The 26430-nt window shown below is 40.7% G+C and overlaps 1 protein-coding gene and 1 long non-coding RNA gene across 6 annotated transcripts in view; one reads left to right on the top strand and one right to left on the bottom strand.

The window, feature by feature from the left end:
• Positions 1-608: 608 nt before the first annotated feature.
• LOC113970004 lies at positions 609-25671 on the bottom strand. The gene is made up of 4 exons (XR_003535018.1): positions 25596-25671; positions 22747-22873; positions 899-1008; positions 609-683 (listed from the first exon to the last, which is right to left on the bottom strand). It is a non-coding gene; the product is annotated as an uncharacterized LOC113970004 (long non-coding RNA).
• The window catches only part of CGNL1 (cingulin like 1), a 56201-nt gene continuing 55428 nt past the window's right edge, over positions 25658-26430 (top strand). For 2 of the 5 annotated variants that reach the window (XM_027688445.1, XM_027688442.1), the window contains exon 1: positions 25658-25778. The gene's annotated coding sequence lies outside the window, so the exon portion shown is untranslated. The remainder of the gene's footprint in view (positions 25779-26430) is intronic. The other 3 variants (XM_027688443.1, XM_027688444.1, XM_027688446.1) reach the window with 3 other exon arrangements.

Genomic DNA, 26430 nt, shown 5'->3' with positions numbered 1-26430 from the left:
GCTATCTCCTTCATCTCTTTTTTTCCCCCCAGTGTTGACTTAAGAGGAAAAAAGCCAAAGAACAAAGAAGCAACCTAAAATAACTCCTTTGTACAAAATCAGTATTCCAAGGTGGTGCCTATTGCTGCTAAAACTGTTCTAAAGGGTGTTTGGGACATGCTATTTTCAGTGTTATATGTTTTAAGCAAATACTTTTGGAGCGCTCACAACTTCTAGAGGTGGTGAGATATCTCCTGGTCTTGGGATCCCAATCAAGTTGTAGAACATGATCTTTCTCAGTCACCTTGATTATCTTAGTCCTTGTTAATGAGACAGATTTTTAAATTAGGCTTTTACATTTATATAAGATGAAGGAGACTAATATGCAAATATTGGTTTTTTCATACCTCATTTTCACATCAAGCTTCATCTTACATGAAAAATAAAAATTAAAACCAGCCATCTCTGTGAAACAGCAAATTAAAAAAAGTGTTATATCCTCACTTGGCAAAAATCACCTTCAAAAATGATTACCTTCAGTCTCCCTTGGCAGCATGTTACAGTAGAGTCATCCAATGCTCACACGAGTATTTCTTACAGTTGTCTGTTAGACACAAAACATTGCTTACCTTTAAAATGAAAAGATCTCCTCTCTTTGTAGATGTAGTCAGATTAAAACTTTACAGTTTGGAAGTCGGAGTTTTCTAAATTTTGAAAAAAACCTCTCAGGCTCAAAGCCTGACAGTAACTTGTGCACCTCTTTGTTTGTTTTGTAGGCAAAGTAGAGAGAAAGGTGATGTGATCTTACATATCAAAAATTACCTTATTACAGTTAAAATTTTTTTCCTCATAATACACAATTGCAACAGGCATATATATAGCACATTTCAGAACATTTATATATAAGTTGTTGACTTACCAAGAGGAAAAAGGAGATTTAATCTCAGCATCTTTTCTAATTCACAGTATTGTCTCCTCTTGCACAGCACAGGGTAACATGGCTGTAAAACATCCTCATGTAGGTTGGTTCTGCATTTGAGACATGTGGGCAAAACTGACACAGAACTCTAAGGGCAAAGTTTTCAGAAGTAGACAAATATATTAAGAGAATTAAATTTAAATGAGAAATTGCCCCCTAAGTTGTCCTGTACTGATACTCATTATCTAAGTAACTTTTACAGACAGTGACTCACTATATTAGAGCTACAGCATTGTACTACAACTTCCAAAGATCTTGATATTGACATAAAGGAAAAGGATCAATTATGTAACTTGGAATGAGAATTTAATCCTTTCCTTGCAAGATGCTAAGAGAGGAGACAGCCCCACTGCTTAATCAATCACACGACAGAAGGGCATCAGGCACCTAGATTTTCTTTCCAGCTCTGCCAGAGGATTGAGGGTGACCTTCATCAAACACTCTTTCTACTCTTTAAAATGTAACTATAAATTCTCTGTCTAAAGGCATTTGAAATGAGAAAGTACTGTTAAGTACCCTAGATTTGATGCTGATTGCTTACAATGGTAAGTGAAATCAGAGTTAAACTAATTTAAGGGAGACTTTATTAACTAGAAAGATTATGAGCTTGTCAAAAAGATATTAATTAAAGTCTGGGAACTGCTTGCCAGTGTCATTCTAAATTAATTGCTAATAGGTTACTCTTAAAAGTGGAGTGCAGCTGCAAGAACATCAGGCTCAAAGGAAACTCAATTTTGTTTATCATTCATTTTTACTTTGTTTAGCAAAGGATTTCTAAATACCAAAGAAACCTGAAACTGTTTCTGGCAAGGATATTTTTGATTACAAAAATATTTTGGTAATACAAATGGCAGGATTCACACACTTACTATAACCTTCTACTCTTTTCTCTCTTTCTGTGAATCTCTGATAAGTATAAAACCCTTTAGAAATAAATCTTGCATGTCTTTTAAGAGGTAAAGAAGCCAAAAAAGCCAACTGGCTTTTTAGAGCCGGTGACACACAAAAAAAGGGTTGATTGACACAAAGTTAGCAGCAATTCTAGTGACCCCCAAATTGTGTGTGGTTCTTTGGGGATAATTTTACCCATGGGAGCAATTCAGAAGAGGCCAGAGATTTCCAGGCCTCCAGTTTATAGTTATATTTAAGAGCACAGGGTGAGCACGGGGGTGGGAAGTGATTCCAGTCCAGTTCTGTCCCTGTTTTCAGGCCATGTGCTCCAGCTTTCGTAGAGGAGTTTTGCTGCAGTGTCTCACAGAAATAAGTGCTTCAGGAGGATATGTGGTTAAACACAGGCTCAGACTCCAACTGGTGCATGTGTGGAATATTCTTTGAAGCCATCCCAGTTGCACTGGGGTAGAATGGGGGGAAACAGGAGCTGCACTCCCTGCTGCTGAGCTGAGAGGCCACGCTGGTGAGGGCCTGCCCTGCACTGAGCTCCCTGTCCTGTCACTGACACACACTCCCTTGCTTCTGACTCTTGGGCAAGCCTTAGCCAGGCTGACTTAGTGTAGGCAGGCAAAGGGCTCCTGCAGGTACTTTCTTTTTAGTTGGACAGTAGTGAGCAGCCACCCACAGTAGAGAAAAAAATGTATCCCAGTGAACATCTGTTGAGCTATTTATTTCCTTATTTTATGCTACCCAATTGTATAACCATTTTTATCAGTCCCTGGGTTAAACAGTAAAACAGATCACTGTTTTAAGGGAAGTTGGAGAGCTCTGTGCTACCTCAGACAGAAATTTTTGAAATAGTGGGAACTTAGTGAAAGCACTTATTTTTCACAGAGCTCTGTTACCAAAGAATGAAGTGATAAACTGTTACCTTTTTTATTCCTACAGTTTCAATTTGAAAATATGAAAGCTCTGACTAGATATAATTATACTTATTCAGGTATTTTAAATACTGACAAGACTGCCAGACCCAAAAAGCACAGCCAAAATCAGGGACAAAAATACCAGTTGACTTTAGAAGATGCCAAAATTGTACCAAAGTATTTTGTTCTTTTACCCCAGAAAATAAGAATGTGATTTACACCTTCCCATATTGATCCTTCTGTTCAGGCAGTTATGATCTTCATCATACTGGGACACTTCAGTGCTTTGGCTTTTATTTTGGATGCTGTCATTTCAGCAGTGCAAGTACTAAGTGGTATAGGAATATGGAGCTTCCAAGTGTGGATGACTACTCTGTTCCTATCTTGAGAATATGGCCAGCACAGCTGTCCCCATATTGCTTGTGAACAGAAGTCCTGTTTGCTTCACAAAACTGGATGACAGACTATTAATAATAACTTTCAAAACTCTTTGGTAAATGAATTACAACTCATCTTCCTAATAATTACAAAACCATCTCAGGAAAAAGCAACATGGCACTGTTATATCAATTGTCCCACTTGAAACATCTGGACTCCAAACCTGTGGGCTCAGAACCTCCAGCAGAATTTACCAGACAATTCTGCTCCATACTGACATGACCAACTTCATAGCATTTTTCTTAAGAGGAATTTGAGCCATGGCCTGAATTTCCCTCCCTGTTTGGTGATCTGTTTATCCTTGTGCCATTATTCCTCTACTCATACACACACAGATATACAACACATAGACAGCCTTTTTTGTGAGGTATGTGACACATTGGGCCAAGCAGGGAGAGCACCAGCAGCTGGAGAAATCTTTCTCACGGACACTTTTAGGAGTGAAGTACTGAGTGTGCCCTAGAAGTGAGATAAGCTCACATGAGGAATGATGGAATAACTTCCTTAGTGCCGTGTGTGAAGTCTCTGCACTTGGTACTGCACTGAAGGAAAAGGAGGAGGACCTGTAGTGCACCTTGTTCTTGTGACTCAGAGACACTGAGCAAAATGCTTTGACAACAGAGTCAGTCTTGTAAGAATGCCACAAAAAATGCAGCTGTGCTTACTGCTCATGATGTAATTCAGTAATGATCACCCACTGCAGGGTGAGTGCCATGTCTGGCTGGTATCAGGATTCCTTCAGCATCCTGTGGGCAAGGAAGCTCAGTGATCCAGAGACCAAGCTCAGAGCACTCCATCCCCCCGGGCTACAGCAGAGTTGGCAATTGATTCTCATGGAGAAAAGTTACCAGGTTCCCTAAGATGTGTTAGAAGTGAAGGGAGGTCAGAAAAAACATAGTTAATATGCCCATATTTTCCTACCATGAAAATATATTTGGACAATTGCTACAGCAACTTATACAAACTGAGAGGTTTATAGATGCATTGTAAATCAGATTCATGAGAAGCCTTACTTTAGTGGATGCTCCAATTTAAGATTTCTAGGCATCCCATCTAATCTTCTAATCCAATAATCCTAAAATCCAGCAATTAAAGAATGTTTTGACAAAGCAACCTGAGGCTCATTCCTCTAATTATGCTGCACAGTTTAGGCTCAGTGACTCCAAATGCATAGGTTTAGCCATGGAAAATAGGCATGCAGTGCACCCAGACCTACCAGAGTCCCAGACTCTGCAGAACTCAGCCTATTAACAGCTTCGTCCAAACTGAGAATGAATCAAGATGCTGGGGGAAGTGTTCACCTAAGAAATTCTGTTTCCTTGCTAAGAATTAATGCAATTATACCTTTAACACAAAGTCATATCCAAGACCAACAATATTTTTAACAGAATTTAATAAGCAGCTTTCAGAAATCCCTCTTATGCTACTGTGTGTGTTGGATTTCTCTTTAATTTCTGCCATTTTACTGGTGTTTCCTATCAGAAGGTGCAGAGTCTGATGATTCAGAATAAGAGACACAAAATGCTGTTCAAGTACTGAAACCATGGAGAGATTGGAAACTTCAGTGATGCAGGGAATTTATCTTATGTGCTGTTTGATTAAGATAATGATGGAGTGTATAGGGTTTGCCCCAGAAGCTGGAAGAGAAATCAAATGATACATTGATCCTGTTGTAGCAGAACCCATAATAGAATCATAGAATCATTTAAGTTGGAAAAGAGCTTTGAGATTATTGAGTCCAACCGAGCTGTGTTTTCAAAATTCTGGATTGGACCCAGGTCAAATATGAAGTCTGCACTATCCCAGTCTGATACCGTTTGTGCCTCCAGTAAAGTCCTAGTTTACTGGCAAAACAAATTACAATATTTTCTTTGTGAGTTCTGCTGACCTTCAACCTGGTAAGAGGATAAAAGGGTAAAAAGCCCCAAAATAGACAAGAGTGTTTTTAACAAGTGGAACCTTTGTAATAGCAGGACCACGTCTGTATGAAGGGAGGGCTTGGCTTGTTTGTTGTTTGTTTTGGGGATTTAGGAGGGTAATGAACAAAGCAATTACAAGAGACAAAGATATGCAGCTTTTTCCTTCTCCCAACAATCTAGGGGAATTGAATCCACTGGCTGCCTGGAGTTCATTCTTGTAATCCCCTCCTTAACCCTTTCATTCAATGAGCCCTCAGTTTTCCACTAGATGCAACTGCAGTTTGCTTGTGTCTGTGGACAGATTTTTGTTTCATTTTTATGTTGAGCAAGAATCCTTCTCTGTAGTGTTTGGTTCCTTTTACATGCATCAGTCTCTTATCAGACCACATCCAGCTTTTCCACTGTTGGCAGCATTATTAGCAAAAATACAGAGTATAGTGATGTTAGTCTGACCACATAGAATCTTTCCTGTTTTCCTAATGATCTCCCATCATTTCACTGACTGATAAGTTTTGTGTTGATATTTTATACATGCTTTTCACAATCCTTAAGCCAGCAGCTAAGAGGTTAATTTTTTTAAAATCATACATGTATTGTACAGGCTGAGATGAAAGCCATGGCTCAGCAACATCTTGGCTAAACATGCTTATTAGCATCAAACACTCGTTCTGAAGAGGTGTTGCTATGCACCTGCTATTTTAATTCATATTAGGTTATTAAAATCAAAACAAAGTGTCAGACTAGAAACAGAGCAGTGCTGTGATCTGCTAGAAGACATAAAATACAGACAGATTATGAAGTCTGATAGAGCTACTGAGTAATGTCTTCATTCGGGCTACTCTTTTTGTGTAAAATTTTTAGGCAATAATCTCAGCAGACACAACTGGCACTGAAGCCAACAACACTGTTTGTTTATATCAGCAAGATCTGGATCCCTTTTATCTTGCATTAAACATGAATTATTAGCTTTTATGCAGTTGTCTTGCCCACTGTGGTTCTCTAAACAAGAGGTGTGGAGGACACGGTTCCTGCAAGGAAAAGCTGAAAAGCATTTCTTTCCCTCTTGCAAGGGACCCCCCATTGACTGCTGTTCACAGCAGGATCCTGAGCTACATGGGCTTTTGGGGTGACGCAGCACAGGTGCCCTCAACTTCTTCCCTATTCCCTCTTGTCACCTGGATCACTGCCTGTTACTCTTTTGCTTCTAGTGCTGGTCAGCCAGAACTAAGGCAGCAAATGACTGTACTGCAGGAACTACTCCAACAGCCTGCTGGGATCCAACCCCTTTGTGTGAGGCACTGAAATGGATCCTTTCTGCCAGGATTTACCCAGTGAGAACTTGGTAGAAGCTGATATGCTTTGATTCTTCTCTCTGCCGACAGGAGAATCATGTGTTTTTTAATTCTAGAGTGGGGTACACAGTTTGCCAACTGGACACTTAAAGCTGCACTCAGGAGTTGTTCCAAGAAGCACAGACTGCCTGTTAGAATTGTATCTTGCAGTGCTCTGTGTCCCAGAGTGTGAGAGAGCAATACGTATCACCTCAGCTAGGAAAGGTGGAAAAGAAAACATTGCTTGTCAATAGACAAGGACCAAACTGTTTCTCAGAAATCAGGCAACCTGAAACTCTGCTATAGCAACTCTAAGTCTTCAGAAAAAAAGCTTGCATTAATTTTTATAATTTGAACAGCACATAAATAGAGAATTTTAAAGGTTTAAGATAAGCAAAGACATTTAAAAAGTATAGAAGTATCAACCAAGCCTTGGGATCCAACAGATGCTTAATTGCAATGAGAAAAGGAATGAAATATAAATGTCAAAGTACATACAGAATACTCCAGTAGTATCTGTAACTACTTAGTGAAAAAACTGAATAGATCAGATCTTCTTTCCAAGTCTTGAGATTTTTTAGTACACAGATGGTCTAGAATTCAGTGGAAACAAAAGTATCACATCATAAGTCAGTTGTTTAACATGCTCTGTGTTTATATAAACTATGAGTAGACACAGCATTACTGTAATACCATAGTTGAGCAATCAGGCACTCGGGGGTCAGAAAATGCAGCACAGGTCAAACCACAATCATAATTCTCCTCTTTTCTTGCTTATGCATGAAAATAGGATTCTGGATGTTCCAGTGACTTATGTCAGGGGCCTGAGTGCACCAATAAGGTTTAATGGCCCTGAGCAGCCTCACCTGGGGCCTGTCCCCACCCCTGCCCATGGGGCTGCAGTCAAGCTCAGCCCTGGGGGTTCAGTCCCTGCCTGAGCCAGGTCTCAGGTGTGCCTGTGCTTGGCCCTCACTCTGCTGGTCAGACCCTGAGCTGGGCTCACCTCCCAGCTCCATCCCAGCTCTGCCTGCTGCCTCCTGGGCTGCCCCTGCCCTGCACACTGCCTGCCTGCCTTCCTGTTGGACCTGCCTGGCCGCTGGGAAACTGCTGGTATTTGGGCTTTTGCTTAATCTTACAACTACTGCAAGAGTATAATAATGAAATACTACTGAATTGTACGTTAAAACAAATGTCTTTAGGTAAGAAGTAGTTTTCTCAAAACCTTGAAGAATATTTATGGGTGACATTTTGTGTGAGACTTCACAAATCCATTTTTATTGGCCTCCTAACATTTGAAAACCTTTTTTTGAATTTGTTTTCAAAAACTTCTAGATTTCAGCTAGTAAAACTAGGATTTCTTTTAGCAGAAAGAAAATTAATTTTTTGGAAGTAGTTTATGAAGTTGTGTCAGAAGTACAGGAGTGTTCCACCTCTGCTAGTCTAAGACCAACAGTTCCACAGAAAATATCAAGAAAAGGCTGGAGTAGTTTCAAACTGGCAAAGCATTGTGTGCTTCTAGTTTTAAGTGGTTTTAAAGGTAGCAGGTGAAAAATTCTGGTGCCTTAGAATTTGGTGTGGCTCCTATTGATTTTGAGGGGACCAACACCTTGCTCAATAGCTAAAACAGAGAGACCATTTTGTCAAATGAAATGTTTTCAGAGGCAGGAAAAAAAAATAGAAGTTTGGAGATGTCTCCTGTCAAGAATTACAGTGCACTAGAGAAACCTAACTGACAAAAGAGATACTGCTCAAAGGCATTCTCATGGACAAAATATGTGCTTACTTTGCAAAGCCAAGGAAACTTGGAGTACTCAAGGGGATGTGTGCATGTGTGGAGATCTTAACCTGTTGTATGTTAGTGAGGGATGGTTAGAAAGCAACAATCAGTGGCTTTGGCATTGGGAAAACTCAGGCCAGTGCCTCAGCAGTCTCTAGTCTGTTAAAGTGCATTTGACAGTTTCAAGATGAAATTGCAAAGACTTTTTCAGAGTTGGAAAAATTTGAAGTCAGAAGAGGGAGTGTGTGTGGGGGGGAAGCATCAGAGGGGGGAAAAATAGTCTTTTGAAGTTTTATATGTAAAAAAAGACCTGGATTTGTGCCTTTAAAGCAAACCTTCCTGACGTTACACATCCAAAAAAACTCCCTGTGGCCAAAAGCCACATGGCATACACTTATCTTTGAGAGGAAGGGGGAGGGAGAACAGTTCACAAGCAGGAAATGGCTTCCAGGTGTCTCCCTCCTCCAGTGCACAACTCGATCACTACAAACCACTGATGCCAGGTTTAGCAGTCCCAGCTGTCTTGCTGCTTCTCGGGGATTTGGACTAATCATGCATTATCACAGCCCCTCTCCTGGTGACAAAGCATAACCCTGGCTCTGGAGCTGTGCTTGAGCAGCTTACAGGCTGTGGGTGATTGCAAAAGCTACAGGTAGGCCTTCTCCATCAGGTCTGAGCATGTGGAAATCAGCAGGGTACACGTACACAGGCCTCAGTCTGGGTGTGCACTCAGCCCCAAGTGCAGAGAAATTCAAACCACATCTGCTTCTGGAGCTGGACAACAAAATCAGCTCCTCTGCTTCTCAGTGTGCTGTGGGAGGAAGTAACTGAATGTGGCACCCTCTTTCCATCCCTGTGCTCTGTACAGCTGGGGAAGAGGGTGAAAAGATAAGTTGCATTTATTCTACTTCAGTGTTGGTTTGGGGGTTTTTTCCCCCCTCTCTTCTTTCAGCAGCAGAAACACTTCCTTGTTGGGGATTATTCTTTCATTGTATAAATACAGTAGGAAGAGCTTTACAAAGCCTCGTTCCACCTTGTTAGTTAAGAACATAACAAAAAATTAATTAGCTCATTTATCTGACACAGAAAGGAAAGTTAGTTTTAAGTAGTAGTGTTTAAACATTCTTTTGCCCTTTTCCTCATGCAGAAGTTTGAACTTGTAGCATTAAGATGACAGAAAAGTGCTGTCATCCCTTCTATTATATTATTTACATCAGTAAGAGACAGTGTCACGGTGCAGTAGAGCAGTGTCCTTTTATTTGGCAATGAAGTTGTATTCCAAGCTGGATAATTTTACTGTTTTCTGGTTAACCAGAATAAATCTAATATTCAGCAGGGAATGTGACATCTTGAGAGGGAAAAGAAACAATAAAGAAAAGTAATGCTAATTTTACTTTGATTAAATATATGGTGCCACAAAACACCAATCATTTCCTTGGCTACAGAAGCAATGAATATTTGCATTCTCAATGTTGATGGAAGCTTCTCCACTGCTGTCCTAGGAGACACTGTTTTCACTATGTTCTCTGGAGGACCATTTTGAACAAAACTCTCGAAGTCTGCATTCAATTATAAAATTTTTAGTGACTATTTTCTTTTTAAAGATGAATGAAAGTACAGCAAGTGGTTCCTTAGTCTGGGAAAGGCTGTATATAATGGCAATTTTCTCAGGATACAATAGCAGTTTCCCTGTGCCAATGGATGAACAGAGCAGTGAGAAGTTTAACCAAGTAAATGGTTTAGCAGAAAGCAGTCTGAGCTGCAGGAATTAGCACTGTATTTTCATGGCAATGCAGAAGGTGAGATCGATGCCCTGACACCAGACAGCACCAGTCACACTCAGGCTATGTCTGTAAGCTGGAAAATGGCAATTGCTACAAGCCTGTACTGTGGACTTAGAAACAATTCTTTAATGTGACATATTAGGTTGCATTATATCAGACATGTAAGGAGCCAAGCAACCACCTTGTTTCCTATCTTTGTTTTCTGACAGTAACAAACACTGTGATGATGCAATGCTCCTACACCATGGTGTGCTGAGGCTGCCAGCAATATTCAGTTAATGATTTCATGATGCTCTTCCACACTGGAGTAGGGTTATGCTCCTTTTTTTCATTGTTCCACTTAAGTTTTTAATATTGTAAATTTTAAACTTTATTTCTCAGTGTGTGAGAAACCCTAAAAAGCTTTAAGCTGTAATCCGCAAATTCTACTGTCAAAACAGGAAACCTCTATGACTCTGTGTATCTGAAGTTTTATTACCTATTTTTTGCCTAACTGCCTAGTTTCTTCCCAGATCTGACTGTTTCAAAATTAAGCATCCTAGTCCTGCACCAGATGTCCAGATGCTCCGAGGGAGAGCAGGGTTGTTTTTCAATTGGCTCACTGTCTGTTAATGAGGCTGGGGACTTGTGACCTCAGTGATTGTGGCTGATAAATGGTAGGATGGACCCACACACGCTCACAGAAAACCTGCAAACACAAAGGGGTTGTGGGTAATCTCCAGCCTCTCCTAGGGAAAGGCAATCTTGTGGGCAAACACTTAAGCAGAAAGCTAATGCTTAGTAGTATGTGATTTTTAGACTGCCAGAGCACAAGCCTGTCAACATTTATTTCCAAGTTCTCTGATCCTTTTTATTAGTTTCCTGTCTTGCTTTCATCTTAACCAAGTCACAGAAAGGTTTGATTTTCTTTTGTGAACAAATATTCCATTTTTTTTTCTTCAAATCTGTTTGCATTTCTCAAGGATCTGAACAGGTTAAAAATGTTGTTTGTGCTGCTGAAAGTAAAGTATGCTCTTAAACAAAAAGTTATGTAACTTTTACAAAATAATATCACATGGTAGACCATTATGCTAGAATCTGATCAGATAAGTAAGCTTTGCCTTCATTAAGGGCTTTAATCTTGACTATACTCAGGGCAGCCTCTAAACAACAACTTTGGAGTTTTTCTCTAAAGGATCTTTCATACTCTGGTCTGGAATTTTTCAAATAACTAACACTATGTTTTGAGAAATCAAAAGCAACATTTTTTTCCCCTTCATTTTTAAAAGTAACAGGGTGATGACAGAAAAACTTCCCCTTGGCTATAAACTGGGTGTTAAAAATACCCAAAAGCTAAATCCTACTCTGGGTTGTTTTTTGGTTTTGTTTTTTTTTTTGTTTGGGTTTTTTTTTTAAATTTTATTTTATTTTAATTTCTTTCTCCAAGATCTCTTTTCTGGAGATGCATTTGAGCCTTAGATCTCTTTGCTTGCATTGCTACAGAACTGATGAAAGTCTGAGATCTCAATCAAAGGCTTAACAAAACAATAATCCTCTATTGCCCTAATTCTTCTCAGAAACATCTCTCTCTGACAAGAACAGTCCCTAAGCTTTTACATCTTTTTTCTGCTTAAAATTACTTTCCTAATTAGATGGAATTGTTTCCTTCCCAAGTCTTTGTGCCTGAAGAACACTGTATTTATGGGAAAGATCTCTCAGACTCTTTAGCTCTCCACCCTCAAACACTATGACAGTGATTGCACTCAACATCCTTCAAAAATTCCAACTTCCTTTTTAAATAAACAGAAGAATTCAGTAACATTCTTCACAATCAGCCCCATTTAATTTGAAGTAAAAATCAGAAATAGCAGGAATAATCATGAATTAAATAGATTTCATGCACAGTGTAATCACTGACTCTCAATCTCAACATTACAATTTAAAATTAATTCTCTTTCCTGGATATATTTACTTTTTAGACTTCCATACTAATCCTGAGTAAGTTTTTAGACACCATATTTAACAGATATTTGTATCAGAATGTGTGAATGCAGTATAAGTAGAATTAGTTAAGTATTAGACATTGAGTGGGCAATGTAAAACAGATTTCCATAGCAGAGGGTTTGTTTAATTTTTATTTTTTTCCAAAACTCAGCAGCTGCTCATCCTTGCAGGTGACAGAGGCCCCATTTCAAGAAGGTACTTTTGCAGGAATAGTATCAGCATCTTCAAGTATCTGAGTAATTCTGTCCAACTAAATTGGCCACAAGCTCAGACACTATCCTGACTAGGTTAAGTCAATCAATTTACCTGCCAGCAAATGTCAGTGTGCTAACTGCTCACATGGACTGTGCTCAGGGAAGAAGTTCCTGACAGGCTGTAGCAAGATTGGGAAGGTCGTGAAGAACCTATTAAAGCAGGTGGATTTGGGTACAACTGAAAACAAAAAAATTCATGGTGAATGAGCTGGCTCTATTAACTAGGTTTGGAAGGGCATTGGAATGAACTTCCTTGGTGCCTTTGTGAGGATGGATGTGAAGGTGAGGGTGGCCGTGGCTCGTGTCACTGAGGTTGGTTAAGCATGTGGCCAGTAGGCAGGGCTGCACCTGATTTGATATTCTCTCTCCAGAAGTGAACAGAAATAGCTGTTCCAACAGCTGAATACCTCTTTCTATGCCTGTAAATGCCATTGTTTAAATCTGAGAGGAGTGCTGAAGCTGGAGTAATGATCTGACTTGCACTTAGCAGTTGCCCAGCTCAGAGAGGCCACCACTGACTCGTGGTGAGGCCTTAAATTCATCTCTGTTGGATACTGAAGTCTGGGAATGGACCACTTCTCCTCCTTCAAATTCACTTCTAAGGAAGGACACTGCAATCACAGAAAAAGCCCAGACACTGAGAGCGATTGAAAACAATTTGAAGAGACTTTAATATGCTAGATTTGGGAAAACTTGTGCTAACGAGCTGAGGCTGCACATAACTAAGATTACGAGGTTACATGGAGCAATGAATATCACTACAAATGTTTCCAGTGCTGTCCTACTGAATAAGGAGACAGCATACAACAAAAAAGATCAGATATTAAAATAGTGTCTGACAAATATCTCTTTCCCTCAGCTAGGTAACTAAATGCAATGGGATATTAATCTAATGGGATTAAAAACATGACTACACAGTTGAATGAATTACAATATCATCTTCTTATGTTCACTAGGCCAAGTAACTTTATTTTCCAGAAAAATACTTGGTTGTCAGTTGGTAATAGAAAGCAAGTTGCTACATACTTTGGGTATACATAATCTTTTTATTTTAAAAAAAGACAGATGTTCTAGAAAATCATCTTTTATTCTGGAGGTACTCTCTTACTTTTAACAGTGAATTAGTCCTAAAATCACCTCTGAAAATCCTTGAATGCATGCATTTACACCTTAGAATTCAAAGTTCTGTTTCTATGGCAGATGCTACTTATACTCTCCTTTTGACATCAGAGGAGGAACATGGAAGAGGATGCTTTTGTTTGCACTGTTATTGCTCACAGTTCTAGGAGGGAATTGTATTTCCCACTGAAGACTGGTGTATGTATCATGAATGATGAACGTGGGCACCTGTGCTCTAAGGAAATCTTCTAAATGAAGGGTCACCCTCGTAGCTTGTACAGTTTCACAGATGTGCAGCTGGAACAGAAGAGAGAGTCGAGGAAGGATTTGTCTTTCTCACAGTGAGTCTGCTTGGGGCCAAAAGCTGGCAGATTGGGAAAAGAAACTCGTGCATCTGGACAAGCCATATCAGAACAGAGAAGTGCTGAACTGACTCGAAAACAAGCACAAAAATCTGTGAAACAGATCTGATCTTTTGAAGAGCCAGTGCAGAGCAGCAGAAACGACAGAGCAGAGGGGCCATGCTGGAAACTCTTTGGTGCAAACCAACTGCACCATCAGCAGTCAGGGCAATGGGAAACTCTGGATTGACAACAAATAAACTGACCAGGCAAAATACACTCAGGTGCTTCACAGGTCCACATGAGAACTGGGAGGAAGCTGAAACACAGAGCAGAGCCAGCTGGCTGTTCTCGGGGTGGGCCTGCTGCCAGGCAGCTGGGACAGGGGGAGCCAGACTCGGTAGCCACCCCATGATGACCTGGGCTACCCTGGGATTGACTGATATTCTTTACTGGGGAGGGAGAAGTTGAATACACTTTGTGGAAATAGCCATAGATTTTGTTAATCTTTATTTAGAGATATCTATACAGCCCGTGTTCCACAGTCTGTTGTTTGTATTACAAAGTAATCAAGAGCAGAAGAACCTCTCAGTACAAGCACAAGAAACAGTTTAATACATTTTTCCCTCAGAGGGAAGTTGGAAATGAAACTCTAAGCAAGAGCTTTGAGACATGGTTATCTTGCCAAAAAGAATCATAGATAGATATTGAGACTGATCCTCTTTGTTGCTAATTTAGAAGTTTAGGTTCTGAGCCTCTGCTGTGATTTTTTTTTTTCAAATTTTCTAATGTGATAGATTGATTGTTTATTTTCTAAACATTTAATGCTTCCATTAACTCTCTAGCTTCACATATGGAAAAGTGTATGGCTGGGTCTGGCTGGTCAGACTTTAAAGACTCATTTCAAAGACAGGCTAGCACTGATCACCAAAGAAGGCTGTCAGAGCCACTGCACAAGAACAGGTCAGCACATTTGCAAAATGAGATATTTGTCTTTCTTCAAAGATTAGAGGTATCTCCTCGGTGAAGTGTTAGAAGACACATAAGTGCAAACATTGCCAGCTGCCCCTGCTAGTGCAACAAAACTAAACAAATATTTTCACTGTACCTCAGAAAAGAAACATCACTGACACCCACTCCCACTCTCCTGTTTCGTTATGGGGTATTAAAAAGTAGGCCAGCACAATATATATATATTAGGACGCCATCCCCTCACCTTCATGGGTTTCCGAAAGGAAAAGATGAAAAGATGAGTGTTTCCATATATTGTTTTTTCACTTCAGAGAAAAGAATGAAAATAATTTTCAGTACCCAGAATGTCTGCACCTGGGGCTCAAACGAAGGGAAGTAGGTAAATAGTTCCAAGTAATTAATGTAATGGTTCAGAGAGGCCACAGAAGGAAAGGGGAGTTTCTCCAGTTTAAATGTTTGCATTCATGCTTTGCCTAAAGCAAAACAAGCTATCTGTCTTCTGGTTTGCATCTTCCCAATGAAAGCTTCCATTTGTCTTATTGTCATTCCAACATGTGCATCCTTCACAGCTTTCACTGTTTGAAAAATCCAAGTTTTGTACAATACAAGACTTTTTTTTTCCTGAGTTTTTAAGATTTTCTATAACTGTAGAATGTGTTGTCAAAAGTGAACCAGTAAAGGCAGACTTGACTTAGAATGTGTTGGGTAACTTTTGTAAGTGGCTGCAGGTTAGAGGGTTTGGTCTGTGATGCTTTGCTGGGTAGCTGAGTCTCCAGCCCAGAATGAAGAGCATTCATTGCCTCTTTCCACGCTTCAGGGAAAGAGGATCCACCACAGAAATGACCCAAGTTGATAAATTACATCCAGACTGGCCATTCTAAAGAAAAGATGATGGTCTTGAGCTTCATCTGTTTCTGACATTCTGGTCCTTTAATGTGAGCTGCAGAGGTGTGAAAATCTACAAAATAAATTTCTGAACTTTCTTCCAGAGATAGAAATTCATGCCAACCTTTTCTTAGAAAATGGGAGGAAAAGTACTGTCTGTTTTATCTAATAGCTCAGTGAATAGAGGATCAGTGATCAGAGGAAGTCTGTGTTCAAGTCTTGACTGTGTACAAGATTTGCATTTTTAACTTCCCATTTTAAGAACCTCAGTGTAAGGGATGTTCAGGGGAAACACTTCTAGTTTCTCCTAGGGAAGTGAAAACACTGCCCAGCAGAAATCCTGTGATAGAAAGAATGGAGCATGACTATCTATTTTAATAGCTTATGTACTTCACAAGGTCAGTGGAAGCCTAGGTTTTGTTTGGTCAAGTCACTACTCAGTCCTAAATCCTGAGGAAGGAAAGCCCTATGAGACAAAATCTTTGTCTCTTGCATATCATTGCATTCCCCTGTTACGAGACTGACAACAGAAATGTTTGCTACCATCAGGCCTCAGGCAGTAACATTTCTTCTGTTGAATAAGCCTTGCCTGATATGTGGGGATAGTTCATTTTGCCAGCTCTCACAGAGTTTCATGTGACTATTCACATGGCAAGCCTGCAGTCAGTCATAGGTAACCTAAAGTCCCCTTTGTATGACCTAATACACAAACATGTCAAGGGACCTGCAAGTTCTACTGATGAATTTGATGTGGAAGCTGGAGATTGGAACAGGGCAAGTTCATCTCATCAGAAGCCAGCAAACAGTTGTTAAGCTTGGTCTGTGCTTAAAAGGTTTCCTAATGTAGTGATCTTGTCAAAGTCTCCCTAAAATAGATGCTGCTGAAGTTGGCCAGAAAAGCTCCCAGGGTTTCCCCAGGCAAACAAGCTGCACTGACTTCTCTGCACTCCTTTGGGCCCACAGCAGAGCTGCTGCACAAGTGAAGCAAAGAATCACAGCCCCTGTGACGCCCTGAATCCCCAATGAGGGATCACTGGGGAAAGTCTGATTCTCTGAGTTCACGTCCACAAGCACCTTCCCAGGGTAAGTACATAAATCCAGTGTGAGAAGCAGAGGAATTGTTCTCAAGAAAAGTTTGGATTGGGAAAACTGTGCTTCTGCAGCATCTGTTTCATCTCCTCCCAGCGTAACAAGCTATTCAAGAAAAAGTGTAGTTTAGTTTTGCTGTTGTAGTGTAGTCATGGTAAAGGCTTTTCTGACAGTCATGTCAGTCAGAGATCACAGCTCATCCCATCCAGCACTGACAGAGCAGTGCTCTCATAGTGAAGGTCCTGACCTCAGAAATGTTAGCTCTCCTTACTCTGCTTTAAAATGGGCTCATTGCAATTCTGATTATTAAAACAAAATTCTCTTTCTGAGGTTAAATAGACTCTGCTCTCTCTAGAAAGAAGCAACATTTCTGAAGCATACAGAATTAAATCAATTGTTTCTTGGCTGCGCTGAGGGGAACATAAAATTTTATATTGAAAAAAAATATTGTATTGTTGAGGGAAAAGCATAGCAGGATAAATTTTGATTTAGTCTATTGTATCCAGGGTTTTTTTCACCCTTCTAATTCAGTTAAAGAAGTATAAAAAAACAGATAGCTTGGGAATATGGTGAAGCAATCAATAAAACTACAGACAAACCAGAGTAAAATACAGTTAAATCCTTCCCAACAGAATACCAGCACAATGTGGGAGCATCAACTTCATGTAACTAAAGAATTTTTTTGAATACCTAAATGGCTTCTTTGGAACAATAAGCTCTTACCCAACTCTCAACGGCCTTGCAACTAAAAATATACCCTATTTAGTATTTCTTTCAACTTGTTTTAGAGCACATCAATAGTTTTCTCAGAAGATACTATCATTGTTTAGCAGAAACATACTTGCAAAAATAAACTAAATCCAGAAAAGTTTCCAGGGATGTTTTTGGATGCAAATGTGGATAGTGACTCTTGCCCATATCAAAAATAAAACACACGAGCTGAACAATGTTCTTTGCTAAATATAAACATCCTAACATTGATAAGCTTTACAGAAAAAGAAACCTTTGATTGCCATACATTATTACCATCACCAGTATTTTAAGAGCACCCTCTACAGTCACAAAACACTAACCAAGGAAAGCTTTTCTTCCTAAAGAGAGCAGCATTAACTGAAAACCAGAGTATCAGCTTAGTTTATCAGCACAGTGTCAAATCCACATGAACATGTCTCTGTAGGTGCTTTGAGCCCTGGTGACAATGAGCAGACTTTGCCTAAGTGCCAAAGGTAGAACCTATTGCGTCACCAAAGCCTCCAGATTTGAGGATTTAAAATACCTTAAATATTCTGGGCTGACTCGTAATCAGGCTGGAAGCTTCTTCTCTTAAAACAATGGATGGTTGGGGGATCTGAAATGGAAACCCATACAAGACACTGTTTGTTTTCAAAGAAAAGCAAGGACCAAACCATGGTAAAGGCCAGGATGAACCAGTTTCCCTGAGTTCATCTAATTTGCTTGTTGATGGTTTTAGATTCCAAAGTACCTTTGTAAGAGCTGTGAAAAACTTAGAGTTGTGAAGCACTTAGTTCACAAGTGGAACTCAAAAATTTAAAAAACCCTTAATTTTCAGTGAAATGTTTCTTACACAGGTGTACATTCGAGTCTGCAAACAGCAAAATGCCTTGCTTGATTTTGGGGGTTTGGTTAAAATTTCCCATAAAGCACACAAGAATTCCTTCCTGGAGCTTCAAAGTGAGGAGAGACCTTCACACACTGCTTCTTTTCAGCAACCTCTCAACTTCATGCAGACCCTTTCTATTGACCCCTGACATGATGCATCTGACACTGTGGGAGCATAATTCATTGTTATTGCAGTGTAACTTCTTTTTTAACAGGCTAAAAGTCTTTCTTCTGTTGCTTATTTATTTTTTTAAATATACAATGGATATATTTTTTCAGACAGAAGAGAGTTGACTTTATTCTGCTATGGTTTACACCCTGCAAATGAGTAAAAAAGTTCCATATCTGTTTGCTACCATTTTTTCCCCCCTGAAAAAGAAAAAGCAAAGGATTTCCAGGTAACACATTCATTTTCTATCCCTCTTCCTGGTATGTTCAGCCCTGAATAATTTTCCATGTTTAATTATGAATAACTGTTTGTCATATTGAAATGAATAGGCTTGAAGAAGGTATTTTAAGTTAAGCACATGCTTAAGCAGCTTTCTGCATCAGTCCTGACCAAATAAACCTATAAAGGCTGGAAATTCCAATCCCATAAAACCTGTCCTTCTTAACTTGTCCCTCTGGGTCTTGCCTAGACTTGCAAAGATAGAGTTATTTTGTGAAGTCTTCAGTTCATCAGTAGTTAAGATACTGCAGGTGAATCAGGAGTGATGCTTTATCTTTAAAGGTGAAGGTTCAATACCTTTAAGTTGAATGCTAAAGTTTCCTATATTCCTATATAATATTCTTAACATTACTGAAATGTTTATATCTCTTCGAAAATATTGCTTCACAAAACGATTTAAACGGGACTACTTCACCTGATTGAAAAAAGTGTCTAGAAATAAAAAAAAAAAAGTAAAAATATTAAAGATAATATTTTTTCCTGGTCTTTACTTTCAAGCTATTACCCAGATGTTTGTCAGAGGACCAAACTGTTAAAATTACTGCAGCCACCAAGCGGTGCTATTGCACCACAGCATAAAAGTGGTCACACGCTCCAATTCATTCCAGAGAAAGGGGTTGAATCGGGTACTGCTTTAGACTTCCACAAATATTTCTTTTTTTTGTCCAAAGTAGAAAAAAACTCAAAACATTAATAAATAAGACATCTATGTATGCCTATAAGAAAAAAAAAGTTAATTTTTACATGGGATTGTGATGATTTTATCTCTGTGCCAGAAGTTTATGCTTGGGTTTAGACCCAGGTAATTCACCATTTCATCTCTCCAATGAAATAGTTTTATTTCAGTGGGAATCAGGAGCCTAAATTCCTTCCTGGCGATCGGCCTTAGTTCTCAGTAGACACACATGTTTTTAAGGAAACTGAACATAAGATGCAATACCTGCAAATCCTCACGTGACAGAAAGGATTAATTGGTACAGTAAACTAAATAAAAATTTGTCCTGCTATACTTTTGATTAACAGTAGATTTTAAAACATGAAAAATAACAATTTTGTTCTTATGTGCTGTTTTCCTTGATACACTAGGTATGTGTTAAATTGCCTGCATACCCTAAACCAAGACTATGTTTCATACACATTATAAACAAAAAAAAGCTAATTAAATAAAGGTAAACCAAGATTTTAAATTAATATTTCTGAGAGATACAGAATATATTCTGCCTTCAGGACTCAACCCTCGGATGCCAATCTTAAGAATGTAGACCTTAATTTTCCAAATACTTATGTGTTAGGTTAAACTTTAAATATATCAATAACATGTACATTTGCTTAATGTTACATGTGGATGTTATTTCAGGATAAGAGACAGGATTATTAAATTACTCAGAAAGTCTCTGTATTACCTTGCCCTGATACATGGTTTTGGTTTCAAAATAGCATGTTCTGTACTATTTTTGTGATTAAAAAAGATTAGAAAGCATTGTTACATATAGATCTATATGTGCATGGAGCTCTACAATGTTCTAATACTGAGGGCATTATTGAAAACTAGAAAAAAGTAGCAGTTCTTAAGAGCTATGTGCACAAAGAGCATAGAAGCCATTTCATTTACTACATTACTATTTCTGTGACAAATGACTCAGAGTTTAAATCTGCAATGACTGAAACAATGCACCCTTTAATCTTTCTTCAAATAAATACATTGATAATGTCAACAAATCACTAACTTTATGTTTTTGTGGAAATAGAGGCTCAGAATATGCTACTCTTAAAACATCAGTTTGTTCCTGCAGACAGGGCCCAGCCAAATCCCAGGAGAATGGACTTGCCCAAGGAGAGCCACATGGACCACAGCAGAGCAGGTAACAGCTACAATGCTACCTGCAAGTTTAATGCAGATGCACTTGGTAGGACCTAGGATTTCTGCAGGCTCTTCTTGGAAAAAACCTCCTTTTGTCACTGCTAAGATCACTTGAATAAGACTAGTGGGAGCAAGACTGTGTCATTAAGGTGAAGGAAGAAACGTGGATACAGCCAAAAGTTGTCCAAGGAGAAGAATGGGAGCTCAGAAAGCCTTGCCATGGCTAGTTATAGAACAGTGTCCAAAATCTTCAACTAAAGTTCATATCAGGATTATTATTCAATTAATTACTAGCCAACATATTATTTGTTAAATGAATATTGAAACTATCATATTATTTGTGACCAAACTTTGTGTTGGGTATATTTTCCCCTCAACAGCTGTTAAAGTCAGTGGTACCTTCTCTTCATCTCACTTTGCACCTTTGAATATTGTATCTCACTCCTGATTTCTACAAAAGTAAGGTTAATAATCGTACAGTCTTACATTCAGCAGGAGGAGTATCTGTAAACTTGAGCTCACTAAAATGAAATTAAATTCCACAGAAGAGAAGTTTCAATTTAAATCTCCATCTCCTAACTCCTTCCTTACCATGCATTAGCTAGTATAAAGTAAACTCCGGGTATTTTCCACTCTTGAAGAAAATATGAATCTCTTGGTTTACAATTTAATCTGTCCCTTTATACATTTTATTTGGCATGCCTTACTCTCCTGCCATGTCACTATGTTCTGGAATATATGGCTAGGCCTGATGGGTGGGATTATTCAGGCTGGTTTAGAGAACATTGTGTGCCTGGGTTAGAGACAGAGGGAACCCCATGCCCTGGGTTCTGTCAGCAGTGCCCAGTGTTTGACAGCTGTACCTGGGAGAAGAGAGAAACGGGAGAAGTGTAAAAGATGGGCTACCCCCAAAAAGAAAGAAAGAGGGAGGGAGGAAGAGACAGAGGAGAGGAAGAGAGAGGAGAGAGAGAAAAACCACTGTGAAAAGATGGGGAAAAATACAAGCAAGGTGGAAAATGAAGGGCCTCCTTTTTTAGTTAGTTGTCTTTCAAGGAACAACCAGAGATCATACATTAAAAAGCATCTGATAAGAGTGTACAATTACATTTCTTCAAATACCCCATATCCTCCTCTGAAAGTAAATTTATACCACAGTAAATTTAATATTTAAAATACAACTGTTCCTTGGTGTTCTGTGATAGCCAAAGTGGTCTGGTTTTTATAAAAGGGTACTTTCCCATGCTCATATAACTCTAAAGTGCTTTACATTTATTAAAATGGTTGCGATACAGATCCAATTTTACAGATATAATTTTAGAATCAACTCTGTAAATATTCTGCTTAAGAAAAAATGTTTTGAGAAACAAGTCAGTAAAAATAACAGTAGAGACTAGAAAGAAAACCTGAATTTTGAAGATTGCTTCTTGAAAGAAGAGATAAAAATGTCTATTCAACAGCTTACTGAATACAGTAATAACAGGGATAACTATTATTTCTTAAGCAAGAGACATCTATAATCTTTTATAACAAAGAAAATTTGCAACATGTATTGTAAAACATGAGTCAGAAGCAGTGTTTCAATGAAATTATATACCTTGAGAAAGACTTTTTTTTTTCCTACTTTCCACTGTGATTATTGGATTAGATTCTTTCCTGAAAGGAAATCAGGGACTATAATAAAGTGTCAAAATTCAATTTAACGTGTAGTGGAATAGCAGAGAGAGAGATGCATCTTGCTAGGAGCCAAGCACTGCACTAAGAAGCCAAGGTTTCACCACAGCCTAACTCAGGGCAAGGCGAGAGCTGAATTCAGGAGTGCTGTTCAGTTCCCGAGGTGTGCTGGAGCAGCTGGAATTAATCTGCAGCACAAACTGCTGGGCATTACTGTTTGGCTTTGCTTTAGCTGCAAACTCCATTTTGTATTGTCTTTCCCAACTGCCTGATAATACACTGCCTGGACAGAGAAACATTAATCACGGTGTTGAGCCAGCCTTGGAAACATGGACCAAAACCTTAATTTACAGGCGAGGAAAAGAAAAATAAGTGGATGAGGGGTGGGAAAGGAAATGCAGCCTGCACTGAGATGATATTCTGTCCTCAGTGCAATTTTAGCTTATTGCTGGGTTTGTATACATTCCTTCAAAAATTCTTACCTCACTGGATAACCTTGTACTTTTGCAGTATTCCAGCTGGACTCCGGCTCTTAGGGAACAGTCCTCATGTTTGTAGCATTAGTACATCAAGTACGTGTAAAACTCAGGTTCAGAACATGCCAAAGATCTGTAAGAAACAGTTTGACAAAATGTTTGATTTAAAGTACAGTTTTAATGAAAAATTAAACGTTCAAAGGTTCAAAGTAAACTTTCCTCCATCCAAGTGTAGGATGGAGCTTTGAGTCAAAATCCAGTCAAAATTCTCCTTTCCAGTCTCGGATGCTCACAGCCAATACCAGAGTTTTAGCAATTGTGCTGGTCCCAACTTTTTCCCTTCCCCCCCCTTCAATTAAAAAAAAAAAAAGTAAATGAAAGTTAAAAAAAAAGAATGAAAAATGCCTTAGCTTAATTACTATACAAAACATTTTTTCTGAAACTCAATACAGAACAAAAGAACAGTTTTCTGAGCAATTTAATGCTGAGCAAGCCAGATACCAACTGAATTGTCTCTTGAGCTGTTATCTGAGGGGTACATCATGAAAGAAAACAATTATAGCCTATGTAATAATGATTAGTAGTCATCATAGCCTGGTTGTTTTAGCAAGAATTGAATCTTTTTTTTTTTCTGGTTTGTTTCTAAATGCAATGGAAATGTATTACTGTACAGCATCACTTATTAACACTGTTTTAATTAACCTCTAACAATAACCTGAAAATTACAGGTGTATACACCCCTTTAATGAAGCATTTTGTTTTCTATTTAGTGCAATTCCTTCACACGTTACAAAACTACAATATGAGGCTGAACAAAGTGTCAGCATGTTTCTTAACACTTTAATTGGGATAAAATACAGTCATATATACAAATGTCTGTGAGTTCAACTGAAACTTTGCCACATAACTCACGTAGTAACTGAGAAAAAAAAAGTTTAATTACTTTATTTTCCATTCATTGTTTCCCAGTTTTATCAGTTGAAGGGGTGTACGACCTTCATATGTTTTCTGAAAACTACAGTGAAAGGAGCTAAGCAAACTTTCACTTAAACATTACACATTTTTACTTAAACTTACATCTTTTACTTAAACAGCTCCAAGACTAGTCATGGACTGGTTATGTGAAACAATGCATATGAAAAACAAATGTTAAATGTCAAAGTATGTAAAAAATCAAGATGGCAGCACAAGTTTGGGCTGTTCTGTCTCATGAATGTTTTTTTGACGAGTCAAATCATTACCAAGGGCCAGAAAAATCCGCACATCTATGACTTTCCTCCCAACAACCATTTTGAGGGAGAATCAACTTAATACATTACATAGAGGTGCATATTTCCACAATAGAAGTCTTTATAGACCCTGTCACACCTAATACTTCCCTCCTGTTAGCTAACATATGTCATATGTCTGCAAACAACTCACTAGTTTCCTCTCTAGAACTGTTTATAATTTGTCCAATTCCCACAGTTTAGAGTTCTTTCTACTGATTAACCATCAGTATAGTATTTTATCACAAGCAATTGCTGTCAGTCACTCTTCTCTGTCTCCTTGTTTTGCTTTTGACTGTTTCTTGCAGCAGTCAATAGATCCTTCTGAAATACTGACTTGGAATACTACTGAAATACACGTCCTTAAAATTCTTAGAATGCACTTAGTTTTCTGATGTATTTTTTCCCAGCATAGAACCCCAAACTGGATGCAGTGCCCCAGCAGTGTTAATATGGATGTTTTATTTGGAACAGCTTCTTATCTAGTTGGACCTCTTCTGTTTATACATTCTAAGACAGGGGCATTCTTTACAGAATATCTATAAAATTATATACAATTCCATATATATATACACACACGTGTTTGCTAATTGGGCTTGTTTTGACAGACATGTAGCAGGTAGCAGAGCAGCTCTGACAGAAATTTGAGCAGTGACCTCCAGCGCTACCGGGTTTGAAAAGAGGATGTTTGCCTATCCCTACTCCTCGCATAGAACATCTTTGACATGGCTTTCATGGCTCATATACTAAATTCTTCCTTCTCATGTTCACTGCATTTTTCTGTTGTAGATAGGGATCTATCATATTTTGTTGTGTTTGTTTCCCCGTACATACACTGTAGCCTTTTTTCTGACACTGCCCCTTGGTTTATGTGGTTCAGAGCTTGAGAACAGATTTCTGAGCATGGAAAAAAATTATCTGAGGCCCAATTCTTGTTACGTGGTTGTAGACACTGTATTTTTTTTTGGGATGACACTTGTAAACCTCAAGTCCTCAGCACCTTCCTTTCCTTCTCTCAGGGATCAGAGGAGAGAGATGCTGCAGTACGGCAGCACTTCAGTTCTCACTACACGTGTAGAATATTTTGGAATCACCTTGGGATATTTCCAGTCCGGCTGAAGACACTGTGGAAATCACCCCGAGTGCTGAAGGCAGCCTAGGTGTGCCCAGGGGTGCCCGTGAGGCCGCTCCGGGAGCGCTGCCCCGCTCGCTCCAGCCGGGCTCCCTCAGCGCTTCCCTCGCCTCCTCCTCCTCCTCCTCACGGCCGGCGCCGCGCCCGCCCTGCCCCGTCCCCGTGCTGCCTCAGCCCTTCCCGCCAGCCGCCTCCGCACGGCGAGGGAAAACAAACCCGGCTGTCAGGCGGCCTCCATCGACCGACAGCGCGCGGGTTCCTTCCTCGGCGGGTTGTTGCGGTCACCCCGCTCCGTCCCGGTTCGCCGCAGCCCGAGCTGAGGAGGCGCGGGGCGGCCTCCCCTCCCTCGGCGGGCTGTAGGTGTCTGTCGGGGAGGTCCCGGCGCGCCGCGTTCCCCCTCACGCAGAGCAAAGGCCGCGGGCGGGCGGCAAAGCAGCGGGAAAGCCCGGACTCACCTGCGGGAGCGCCCCCCGCCTGGCTCCGCCCCGGCCCGGCCCCGGCGCCCCCTCCCCCGCTGGAGGGGCGGGCAGTCCGCGCTGGGCTCCGGCGGCGAGCGCGGCTGGCGGGGCGGCGGGGAGAGCGGCACGGAGTTGGTGGGGATCTCCCTGAGAGAGAGCGAGAGACGCGGCCCGGGACGGGTGAGGAGAGCGGCGGCGGGCGGTCTGGGGGCTGAGGGGGGCGCGGCGTCGCCCGGCTCTCCCCGCGGCGGCCGGGGTCGGGCGGGCACGGGGCTGTGACGGGAGCGCGGCGGGCACGGGGTCGGTGGCCGCCCTCGGCTGTGGGGGCGGCTCCCGAGGCGCCCCGGGTCGCTGCTTCCCTCCGCTCCGTTAAACACGCACATTCCCAAAGGCCGAGGGCGCCGGGCCCTCCCGGGGGCGAGGAGGCGACAGCGCGGCTGTCCCCGCACGCCCGGGGAGCCGCTGGAGCAGCGGCGGGGCAGCGCTTCCCCCGGGCGCTCCTCGGGGCTGTGCGGGCGGAGCGGCCGCCCCGGGGCGGGCGGGCTGAGCGGCGGAGGGGAGAGGGCGCTGCGGGGAGAGCGGGCTCCGGTGAGACCCGGGTCTGCCTTCGTGTCCCCTGGGGGCTGTCAGGAGCGGGGTCCTCCCCCCCGAGCGGCTGCCCCGGAGCCGCAGCTGGAGGTGCTGCTGCCGGCCCCGGGTTCCAGGTGGGCGGGCGCGGCCGGAGCCCCCGCGGGGCGCCGGGACCGCCTGCCCGCACGCATTCCTCCGGGGATTCCTGGCATTCCTGGGCTCAGGGCACTCTTGACTTCTTCATCTGCCTTTTATTCCGCAA

The sequence above is a fragment of the Neopelma chrysocephalum genome, unplaced genomic scaffold (genome assembly GCF_003984885.1).
Source record: "Neopelma chrysocephalum unplaced genomic scaffold, ASM398488v2 Primary Assembly neopelma1_75, whole genome shotgun sequence".
NCBI lineage: Eukaryota > Metazoa > Chordata > Aves > Passeriformes > Pipridae > Neopelma > Neopelma chrysocephalum.
The sequence above is the reverse complement of the archived record's forward strand: the minus strand, read 5'-3'. Positions and strand labels throughout refer to the sequence as shown.